Below are 8605 nucleotides of genomic sequence, written 5' to 3' on the forward strand. Positions count from 1 at the left end.
TCCTTGGCGACTAAGTACAAAATGCATAGGATTTAGTGATTTAGCAGTGATGCCATCAATCATAGAGTTCAGAGAGAAGGGAAAGGCTACAAAGCACTGCTACTTCTGTAGATTCTTCACAACTACGATGCACCAACAACAACATGACAACCCTTTTCAAGTTTTTTTTTTTTTTTTTTTTTTTTTTAATAAATAAAATTGAAAACTACTTTTCGATTTGTTTTAAGGGATAAGGGCCAAATAAGCCCTTAAACTATACTTATTTGTGCAATTAGGCCCTTCAACTTCAAAAAGTTCTAATTAGAACATCAAACTTACCAAAAAAGTGCAATTAGCATTATTTACAGGTTACTTTCAAGTTAAAAGGTCAACTCTTGATGATTGGATTTTTCAAGCTGATTTGGCGAGCTGACGTGACTTTCACATTTTAAAAAAAATCATATATTATATTAAATTTAATTTTTAATAAATATTAATAATCATATATTAAAAATTTAAAAAAAAAAAGTTATGCTAGCCCAAACAGTCGGAGGCCACAGCCACCCTACTGACATCATCACGCCACTGCTGCCGTCACGCACCATCGCCAACTTTCAGTCCATACCCTCCATATCTATTACATCCCTTGATGCTGGGTAGTCTCGTCCCTTGGACTTCATCTTTGGGCCTCTTCTGCCATCCAGAACGGAGCTCGAAAAAGTCATGTCCGATCTCCGGTGGTAATATTATTATAGCTTTAAACCAATTGAAATTTTGTCGGATTTCAATTCATCAAAATAAGTTCTTGGTAGTACCACACGGTGTCTGTTTGCTCAATTCAGTTGCTGTAAATGAAGTATAGAAACAAAATTGGATCGAATCCTAAGTTGCAGAAACCTCAAACTAATCTGTTAATTTCAATTCCATGGTTAGGTTCCTTCTGATTTTTCTTTTTAATTTATTATTATTATTATTAATTAAAAATTTAAAATTAAATTTAATATATATATATATATATATATATATATATATATATATATATATATATATATATATATATATATTGGAAATAAAATTAAATATAATATAATATATTATTTTAAAAAAAAGTGAAAGCCATGTCAGCTCGCCAAATTAGCTTGAAAAATCCAATCATCAAGAGTTGACCTTTTAACTTGAAAGTAACCTGCAAATAATGCTAATTGCATTTTTTTGACAAGTTTGAGGTTCTAATTGGAGCTTTTTGGAGTTGAAGAGCCTAATTACACAAATGAGTATAATTTAAAGGCTTATTTGACCCTTATCCCTATTTTAATTATGCATTTCTATCTGCCTCTTTCACACTTCAATTAATTCCAATTCTTTTATTTTTCTTTTTACTGACTTGCTATTTACAGTCATATATAAATATCAAACATATATAAACCGTGAACAATTTATGAAATCCAAATCTAGCTATAATATAATAATATACCTTGACCTTGAACTAAAGTAGCCTCTCTTTACCTTACACATCAAGGAATCACTAGACAATAACAATATTTGTAGTAAACTAGTAATAATGGTGATACCCGCATATCAAATAAAATTCTTAGAATATATAAAAATATATTTCATTCCCTAGTTTTATAACTTATATTTAGTTATATAGTCCGTAGTAGTAGATATATTTGGAGTAATTTACTAAAATCTTATTGCTATTGTGGTGTACGTGGTGGTAATAAGTGGTGATAGATTAGGTAGTCGGACTCGATGCTCAGCCTCGGACCCTCGACCATTCAATTTTGGCGATGGGTGATAGTTAAAGATTAGCATGGAATCATTTAGATTGACGATTACAAAATTAATGGCAATTTTTATTTTGTAATTAACTTTCTAATTTGTGGGGCTTTAATATGGGAGGTTAGTTTCTTGAAATCATGTGGAATGAATTGGATAATTTAATGCCCTAATTATGGTAGGATTAACATGTATAAATACTGCTGAAAAAGGAGTAACAATGAGGGAATTTTGCTCTCCCAAAAAAAAACAATGAGGGAATTTTTCCAGATTTCTTTAGGTAATAAAATACTTTTTTGAGCTTGACTATTCTACTTTTACTATTTTCTTATTTTCTTGCCCTTCACGGGTTTAGTTGTAAAATCAACAAGTGGAATTTTTATTAATGTTTTTGTTGGATTAAATTAATTCGGGAAGTCCGAATCAATTAACCTGATAATAAGACAAGGTATGTGAGTCACGGAGACAAAATCTATACTATATATAAGGAATAAGGGTCAAATAGGCTATCGAACTGCACACGATAATGCAATTAAGCCATTGAACTTAAAAAACCAACAATTAGGTCCCTAAACTAACCAATTTCAAACAATTCTTTCAATTTATAGGTTTCCAACAAGTTAACAGGTCATCCTCCCAAATTAATTATTTTTTAAAAAATAAAATTTTAAAATTAATTATTTAAATAATTCAAAAAAAAAAACAGAATTCAACCGATCTGTTTTTTTTTTTTTTTTTTAATAATTAATTTTTAAATTTTATTTTTAAAAAAAATAATTAATTTGGAGGATGACCTGTTGACTTGTTGGAAACCTTCAAATTGGAAGAATTGTTAGGAATTGATAAGTTTAGGGACTCAATTGTTGATTTTTTGGGTTCAGTGACCTAATTGTATTATCATGTGCAGTTCGATGGCCTATTTGACCCTTATTCCCTATACTAGTTTTTTACGCGCATTGCGCGATTAGGATAATGCCCAATGCTTTTTTGTTAAATAAGTACTTTAAAGTATATTAAGGCAGGATTATATTGAAATTGTTCATGCATAGATATTTGAAGGTTGAATTTGCGTATTTAAATAGGTAATTATTCTCCCAAAGGTTGAGTCCCCAACCCCAAGGGCGCCCCACACTCCGACCCGATAGAGCATTGTGGGAAGTTGTAAATCACGGTGACTCAATGGTTCAGCAGACAGGGCCAAACGCTGATACGCACAAGGAATCTGCCCACTTTGGATATAATTCCCGCACTGCCGCCGCCGAGGTTCAAACCTTGGTCTCTTCTCCCAAATACTACTCACTAAACCATTGAACTAAGCCCGTGCGAGTTAAATAGGTAATTCTAAGTTTACAAATGCAAGATAATATAGTCAAGATTGATTATAATTGTCAATAAAATAATTGTATAGGTATAGTTCAAACCAAATACGGGACATAAGGGAGAACAAATAAAAATTAGGGCATAAAATATTAAATATATACTAATATTGTTTGAGGAGATTCCGACATTAGGATTTGTGGTTAAGTTCTATTAAGACTTTAATATTAGAATTAGATTAATGGTGTAGTTATAATTCTATATTAGACTTTAATATTAGAATTAGACTAACGGTGAATTAACGGAAAAGTTAAATGGATAATCATATAATTAAAGATAAATTAGAAAATCTTAAAAGAAAAAATTAAAACCTGAACAATATGAACCATTCATTTGATTTAATAATTTGGCGGTCATTTTTTCTACCCAATGTTAATAATTAAATAAATTCGCTGATCAAATCCGCTAACGCTAACTGTTAACTGCTGATTGTCAAACAAGGACATTGCGAGGTAGTTCTCACTTCAATTTGTTGTGTGATTTGAATACTCTCTTTGTCACAAAATATAATCTTTCAAGTAGTTAATATGGTTGGCTTTATTAATTATATTTTTTTAATTTTTTCATGGTATTAATAAAATACTTGGTAAATAAATATATAGCATTATTTTGTATTATAACTTTGATATTTAATTAGAAAAATAGTGCACAAAAAAGATAATAGATAATGTAGTGAATATAATCAATTGATGAATTTGAATGTAAAAATTTTTACATTTGAGAAAAATTAAGACAATATAACTAATGAAAATATTTCTTTTAATTAATTTATTGATAATTAATAATTTTTTTCACTGAATAAAGACATTGTAAGGACAATGTAGCAAATATAATCAATTAATAAATTTGAATATAAAGAATTTTTATATTGAAGAAAAATAAAGACAATATAACTAATAAAATTATTTCTCTTATTTAATTTATTGATAATGAATAATTTTTTTTTTTTTTTGAATAAAGGCATTGTGGACACATAATTCTAAATTAAAGAAATGCATATGTATTATTTTTTGTTGTAACTACTAAATTATTATTTATATAATTTAATAAGAGTAAAATAGAGTACTAATTATGCCAACTTTGATTGGGATGTGGTTCGAACCTAAGACTTTTTTTTTTTATTGAAATCAATGAGTAAGTTAGCGGTGAACTAACGGCAATTCTTAAAATTTTAACGGAATTAGTAACAGTGTGTGGGTATTTTAGAAAATTTTAGTGTAAAATTTAAATCTGATCAATCTTTAAATCAATCTGAGCCATTCATTTGATTAAAATCTGTGACCGCCATTTTTTCTACCCATTATAGGCCTAACTCTCTTGGGCTCTTATTAGTATAGTAGATAGTAGATATAAAAACAAAATCCTGAAATTTTAACTTCCCGCCCAATTCCTAAAAAATCTCTCTTCCCAATAAAATATATTGATTTCTACTTTCCCATTCGTACAATAATTTTAGATAAAAATTTTATTCTAAAATTTTAAAATAATGTAATACAATTCTCTTTGCACATCTAATTTATACTATATATAAAAACAAAATCCTGAAATTTTAATTTCCCGCTCAATTCCTAAAAAATCTCTATTCCCAATAAAATATAATGATTTCTACTTTCCCATTCGTACAATAATTCTGGGTAAAAATTCTATTCTAAAATTATAAAATAGTGTAATACAATTCTCTCTGCACATCTAATCTATACTTCTATACTATATATAAAAACAAAATCCTGAAAGTTTAACTTTCCGCCCAATTCCTAAAAAATCTCTCTTCCCAATAAAATATATTGATTTCTACTTTTCCATTCGTACAGGGTAAAAATTCTATTCTAAAATTATAAAATAGTGTAATACAATTCTCTTTGCACATTTAATCTATACTATATATAAAAACAAAATCCTGAAAGTTTAACTTTCCGCCCAATTCCTAAAAAATCTCTCTTTCCAATAAAATATATTGATTTCTACTTTCCCATTCGTACAATAATTCTGGGTAAAAATTCTATGCCTAAATTATAAAATAGTGTAATACAATTCTCTTTGCACATCTAATCTATACTATATATAAAAACAAAATCCTGAAATTTAAACTTTCCGCCCAATTCCTAAAAAATCTCTCTTCTCAATAAAATATATTGATTTCTACTTTCCCATTCGTACAATAATTCTGGGTAAAAAGTCTATTCTTAATTTATAAAATAGTGTAATACAATTCTCTTTGCACGTTTAATCTATACTATATATAAAAATAAAATCCTAAAAATTTAACTTTCCGCCCAATTCCTAAAAAATCTCTCTTCCCAATAAAATATATTGATTTCTACTTTCTCATTCGTACAATAATGCAGGGTAAATATTATATTCTAAAATTATAAAATTGTGTAATACAATTCTCTTTGCACATCTAATCTATACTATATATAAAAACAAAATCCTGAAATTTTAACTTCCCGCCCAATTCCTAAAAAATCTTTCTTCCCAATAAAATATATTGATTTCTACTTTCCCATTCGTACAATAATTCTGGGTAAAAATTCTATTCTAAAATTATAAAATAGTGAAATACAATTCTTTTTGCACATCTAATCTATACTATATTTAAAAACAAAATCCTGAAAGTTTAACTTTCCGCCCAATTCCTAAAAAATCTCTCTTCCCAATAAAATATATTGATTTCTACTTTTCCATTCGTACAATAATTCTGGGTAAAAATTCTATTCTAAAATTTTAAAATAGTGTAATACAATTCTCTTTGCACGTTTAATCTATACTATATATAAAAACAAAATCCTGAAATTTTAACTTTCCGCCCAATTCCTAAAAAATCTCTCTTCCCAATAAAATATATTGATTTCTACTTTCTCATTCATACAATAATTCTGGGTAAAAATTCTATTCTAAAATTCTAAAATAGTGTAATACAATTCTCTTTGCACATCTAATCTATACTATATATACAAGACAAAATCCTGAAATTTTAACTTCCCGCCCAATTCCTAAAAAATCTCTCTTCTCGATAAAATATTTTGATTTCTACTTTCCCATTCGTACAATAATTCTGGGTAAAAATTCTATTCTAAAATTATAAAGGGAAAATGACACTTCTTCCCCCTTAGTTATATACATATAGCACTTTTCCCCCCTGAATTTTTCAAGTGGCTCTTTTTCCCCCTGAAATGTTAGATGGACATATTTACCCTTAAAATAAATATTTCATTTATTTTTCTTCTCCAACAAATTATGACCACGATTCGGTTCAAACTGTACAGACACTATAACAACTAAACTGAAATATTCCAATTACAATTTAGAATCAAAACTTGATATTTAGAGTTTATTAAAATCGCGAACTGGAATGGCCGGTTCATGTTCCGAACTGAAAAAAAATAAATTACATTTATTGTTGAATTTAGAGTATTTTAAAATAAAAATAAAATGTTAAAATAAAGACGATTCAAAATCGCCAACCGGATCCGGAACCGCCGGTTCACGGTTCAGAATCCAATTTTTTTGATTCGTAATTTTAATGAATTGAAATCTAAATATTGGATTCTGGATCTGAATCATAACCGGAAACTTTCAATTCGATTGTTATAGGGTCCGGTTCAGTTCGAATCGAACTGTGGTCATCCCTACGTATAAGCAATAATTTGTTGAAGAATAAAAATAAATAAAATGTTTACTTTAAGGGTAGGAATGTCAATTTAATATATTAGGGGGGGAAATTACCACTTTTAGAATAATTGAGGGGGCTAATGTGCTTACATAAACAACTCAGGGGGAAAAAGTGCTATAAGTATATAACTCAGGGGGAAAAAGTGCCATTTTCCCAATTATAAAATAGTGTAATACAATTCTCTCTGCACATCTAATATATACTATATATAAAAACAAAATCCTGAAAATTTAACTTTCCGCCCAATTCCTAAAAAATCTCTATTCCCAATAAAATATTTTGATTTCTACTTTTCCATTCGTACAATAATTCTGGGTAAAAATTCTATACTAAAATTATAAAATAGTGTAATACAATTCTCTTTGCACATCTAATCTATATTATCTATACTATATATAAAAACAAAATCCTGAAATTTTAACTTCCCGCACAATTTCTAAAAAATCTCTCTTCCCAATAAAATATATTGATTTCTACTTTCCATTCGTACAACAATTCTGGGTAAAAGCTGTGAAGTGTCAAAAGTTCGGCAATGCATAAGTTTTGACTCGGTTGTCCGTTTTGGGCAAATGTTTTTTTGAAATTGTGTAATTTTTCGAGATATATCCACCGCAACCTGCCGTAGGCGGTTTGGCCCACCAATTTCTAAAAAAAAAATGCGTTATTAAATAGTTTCTAAGAAAAAACTATAAGAACCTTATGTTTTATTAATGAATTTTTAAATTTTTTAATTAAAATATTGTCCCGTGCATTTTTTAATAATCTCTCTTTATAATTGGTCAAATTATTTAATTATGGTAAATTAGGGATAATTAATGATGGTAATAGAAATCCTATAAGCGACCTCTTGTGAAATTAACTCTTAAATAATTATATATCGATTTAAATATTCTTAGTATATTACAACAATTCCATTCCGTGCATCGCACGGTTGAAAATACTAGTTATATTAATAATATGTAATGAGATTACACGATGATTGTGTAGATGATGTCCTAATCAGACAAAGAGGAGTGTTTTTTAATAGGTCGCGCCCCAACCACTCCTGCGAGAAAATGGCGGGTAGTTTGGACCTCCTTGACACTATGTGCGCTACAACCATCCATGAAACCGCGGAGGCCGAGCTCAAAGCTCGGCCTCGGACCTCCTCAAGACACCAAGCTCGGAGCTCAACCTTGGACTTCCTCAAGGTGCCGAGCTCGGAGCTTGGCGTGGGACTTCCGAGGTGCATTTGGCGTAGGACCTCCAAGGTGCCAAGCTTAGGACTCGGCCTTGGACCCAAGTTTGGTTGGGTCCACTCCACCGGATTGATTTGCTCTATGCCCATTTGTAATATATTCATTACCAGTCCTCCCACTCTCTGAGCTGCGAGAAGTCGTTAGTGAAAGAGAGTGTTTTTGTTCCACAGTGCTATCGCCTTTTACGTACCTCATGGTTGCTCCTAATTAGCTTTTGCATTATGCAAATAAAGCATACATTGCTCGACACCGACACGACCATGCCATTGACTTTGGCCGCCTTTGGGGTGTTCGATACTTTTCCACGATCGGACTCCAAGAGTTTGAGCTTCCCACTGCTTGGGCCGACCTCAAAGGTTTTGGCTCCTATCCTTGGTCGGGCTCGAGAACTTGAGCTCCCAACTTCACCTTGAGCTCCAACCCCCAAGGGAAAGGGCACTGCTGGAAATTTCGCATTTTCCGTCCAACAAATGTTGGACGGAAAACGCGATATATTGGTCGGAAACAACGTTTCCGTCCAACATACCGACCAAAAGGAACGTTCAGAAAAACCTCCGTG

This window comes from Ipomoea nil, unplaced genomic scaffold (genome assembly GCF_001879475.1).
Source record: "Ipomoea nil cultivar Tokyo-kokei standard unplaced genomic scaffold, Asagao_1.1 scaffold1074, whole genome shotgun sequence".
Classification (NCBI taxonomy): domain Eukaryota; kingdom Viridiplantae; phylum Streptophyta; class Magnoliopsida; order Solanales; family Convolvulaceae; genus Ipomoea; species Ipomoea nil.